Genomic DNA, 3,921 nt, shown 5'->3' on the forward strand with positions numbered 1-3,921 from the left:
GGGGGGGGGGGGGGGGGGGGGGGGGGGGGGAGGTAGGATTGGCAGTAGTTGTAATCTGCCTGGGGAAGGGGGGACATACCTCATCAACAAGGGTATCTGCATAATGAATATTTCTATACCTAACCCTGAATTGTACCCCACAATTTAAAATAAAAAATTTAAAAGTAAAAAAAAAAAATCAGGACAACAACAAGCTTACAGTCCATGAAGACATCAGATATCATTAACCTAAAGACAAGAGTGATAAATTTAAATTAGGCCAGCAAAGTATGCCCAAGTAGGAATAACTAAGAAATAAACTGATTTACTCAACCCTTCCGGCTACATACACCAAAAAAATAGATCCTGACATTCTCCTGATTTAAACCTACTAAAACGGCTAGGAGCAGGAGTTCAAGTCTGTAATCCCAGCACTTTGGGAGGCCAAGGTGAGGGGATTGCCAGAGCCCACGGGTTTGAGCACAGCCTGGGCAACTTGGCAAGAACTGTCTCTACATAAATCAAAAAACTAGCTGGAACTAGTTCCAGCTACCTGGAAGGCTGAGGCGGAAGAATTGTCTGAGTCCAGCAAGTTGAGGCTACAGTGGCCATGAGCGTACTGCTGCACTCCAGCCTGGGTGACAGAGTGAGACTCCAACTCAAAAAACAAATAAATACTAAATAAATAAATAAAATCTCCTTATACTACCCCTTCATGTCACTAATCTCACCTCCTATTACTCTACCCCTTTTGGCTCCTGGCACACAGACCTTTTGGCTCTTGCAATGTGTTCTGCTCATTCCTGCCCCAGGGTATTGCATTTACTGTTCTTTTAAACTGAACACTCAAGAAATAAAACAAAACAAAAAAAATGATAAACTGAACACTCTTTCCCCAGACTCTTCAACCGGGTTTCTGCTCAATTTCATCCTTCAGAAAGACCTTCCATCTTTCTTATTCTTCAATTTTTTTGTTGTTGTTGAGCCAGGGTGTTACACTGTCACCCAAGCTGGAGTGCAATTGTGCGATCAAGGCTCACTGTAGCCTCTAGACTGATGAGTACTCCTGTGACTAGGGCACACGCAACCATGCCTGGCTAATTTTTTTTTTACTTTATATAGAGACCAGGTCTTGCTATGTTGCCTAGAATGGTCTCAGATTCCTGGGCTCCAGCAATCCTGGTTTGGCCTCCCAAAGTGCTGGGTACAAGAGTAAGCCACTGTGCCCAGACTTCAATTTTCATTACAGCATTTAACAACACCTGAATTTGAATGTTTGTTAGCTTGTTTATTATGTGTCTCTCTCAATGGAATGCAAGCACTACAAGGACTAGGACTTTAATGCACCCAGAACAGAGTTCAACACATAGTAGGTGCTGAATAAACATTTACGGGAAAAAAAAGGTGAATGAGCAATAACATCTACAAATACTTATTACTATTCATTATGCATGAAGACAACTTGAAAAATAAAACCCATAGAGACAGTGTCTCACTTTCTTGCCTAAGCTGGAGTACTGTGGCTAACTGCAGTCTCAACCTTCTCAAGCAATGTGATAAATATTATGAAAAGTTTGCTTCAGCTTATTTCCTTTGTAAAGGTCACAGAATTATAAAGCTTCAATTTGTAATACCTTCTTTATAACAGATGGATTAATGGCTTATTTAATAAATTTACTGTTCACTACAGAGCTAACTACATATGCATGGTTAATTCACACTGACTTAACATCACCATGAACCTAGTAACTCAACTTTTTGCTTCTGCAGTTCTAAATGATCAGACTTTAAGCCTGCCATACCTGTTTCCTGACGGGGATCTTATCTAGCTGGTTCACTGCTGCATACTTGGTGCCTCAACATACTAGGCATAGAATAGATACTCAACAAATATTTGTTAAATGAAGCTAGGTGCAGTGGCTCACGTCTGAAATCCCAACACTTTGGGAGGTGGAGACGAGAGGATTGCCTGAGCCCAGGAGTCCAAGACCAGCCTGGGCAACTTGGTGTGATCTCGTTTCTACTATAAATCAAAAAATTAGCTGGGTGTGGTGGTGTTGGCTATAGTTTCAGTTACTTGGAAGGCTGAGGCAGAAGGATCGCCTTAGCCCAGGAGGTCGAGGTCGTGGTGGCTGTAAGGGTGCCGCTGCACTCCAGCTGGGGAACAGAGTGAGTCTCCAACTTAAAAAAAAAAGATACAAATATTTGTTAAATAAAAGAATGAATAAATACAACTCATTTATGTTTTCCTCCTGGGTTCTTTTTTTTTTTTTGAGTTAGTCTCATTCTGTCACCCAGGCTGGAGGGCAGTGGCATGCTCATGGCCACCCCAGCATCGATCTACTGGGCTTAGGCGATTCTGCCTCAGTCTTCCAAGTAACTGGAACTACAGCCAGGTACCACCAAGCCCAGCTAATATTTTGATTTATTGTAGAGACAAGATGTCGCCAAGTTGCCCAGGCTGGTCTCGAACCCCTGGGCTCAGGCAATCCTCTCACTTCGGCCTCCCAAAGTACTGAGACTACAGGCTTCAGCCACCACGCCCGATCCTCCTGGGTTCTTGTATGTACCAAAACAAATAATCTGGGTTTATTTGTGGTTTATTTATGGAGCCCTCCTATGGTCATCGGTTTATTTTTTAAGTTTAATATTATATTAACCATACAAAGATCTTCTTTTGTCTGGGGAAATACTTAAATTAAATTGTCTTAAAGCAGGTAATAAGCGAAGAACGGCTAAGTAAAAGCCCCAAATTTCACAAATTTATTCCCTCTATGTTACAAGAAAACAAAAGAAAAATTAAGTAAAAGTTTAACAATGGATTTCAGTTTACTGATATCCCTGATAACCTGCATTTTAGGAAAAGTACTATAACTTTAATTTACCATAAAATATACGTAATACATTATGTCATTAGTTATGCAATGAATACTTTACATTGTTCTGAATCTAAAGTCTTCCACTATATTCAGATTTAATCATGTCACAAAAAACATGCCAGTAATATGATTGCTGGCTACGTTTTTCATTTTCATTTTCAGTAAGTCATGTATATAAGTATGTACTTAGCATCTATCCTGGGCATAGATGCCAAAGACACTAAGTGGCCCCTCAACAGAAAATAATCACAGCCTAACTGCATGAAGATTGAAACTTTCTGGCGGAGCGTGTTGGCTTACGCCTGTAATCCCAACACATGGGGAGGCCAAGGTGAGGAGATCACCTGAGGCCAGGAGTTCGAGACTAGCCTGGACAACACAGTGAGACTCTTTTTTTTATTAAAGATAAAAAAATTAAAATTTCATATATATATTAAGAAATCAGTACACCTCCTCCACCAACGCAGAGCCCACAATCTTCCAAGCTTAAAAACAAAGCTAAAAAGAAAACTTTAAAATGTTACTTTTACTTTAAAACAAATCACACAAAACATTCGTGAAGAGCCACAAAATGTTTAAAAGATGGTAATCGCTGTATGCCTATACCCAAACGACACTCGCTGGTCACGTCTGACTTCACTCTAAGACGAGCCAGCTTGCTCATCAAGTCCCAGGCGAATTCTAGACATTACTTCTATCTGGAGTCTCCCTGTTCAATGCAAGAAAGCGTCAGGAAGCGCACTAAGCAACAGAGAGAGACTGCACACGCGGAAGGGGCCGCACACTTCACCTTGTCCAGTCCTCCGTGCAGGAGAGAATTCTCCCTCTAAAAGGTTAAGCGACTGTCCTCGGTCACAGACAGTACCCAAACCCCGACCTGGGGCTCCCACTGCACCGCTCCTGCCTGCATCTCTTCCAGGTGCTCACACTGACCGTTTTCACTTCCGGGCGACCCACCGAAGCTCTGCTCAGATCCCAGCCACGCCGAGCTCCCCGGTCTAGGTGTGCCCACCGGACAGGGAAAGCGCAAGGCCGCCGTCGCAGCAGCAAAGCCAGCAGCGGA

At 42.4% G+C, this 3,921-nt stretch overlaps 1 protein-coding gene across 2 annotated transcripts in view; it reads right to left on the reverse strand.

Moving 5' to 3' along the window:
* Positions 1–3,752, reverse strand: part of HP1BP3 (heterochromatin protein 1 binding protein 3) — a 41,651-nt gene extending 37,899 nt beyond the window's left edge. The window contains exon 1 of one of the 2 annotated variants that reach the window (XM_008052787.2): positions 3,649–3,752. The gene's annotated coding sequence lies outside the window, so the exon portion shown is untranslated. The remainder of the gene's footprint in view (positions 1–3,648) is intronic. The other variant, XM_021709855.1, reaches the window with a different exon arrangement.
* Between the last annotated feature and the right edge of the window lie 169 nt (positions 3,753–3,921).

This window comes from Carlito syrichta, unplaced genomic scaffold (assembly GCF_000164805.1).
Source record: "Carlito syrichta isolate Samal-C Ts95f unplaced genomic scaffold, Tarsius_syrichta-2.0.1 Scaffold287509, whole genome shotgun sequence".
In the NCBI taxonomy this organism is placed as follows: domain Eukaryota; kingdom Metazoa; phylum Chordata; class Mammalia; order Primates; family Tarsiidae; genus Carlito; species Carlito syrichta.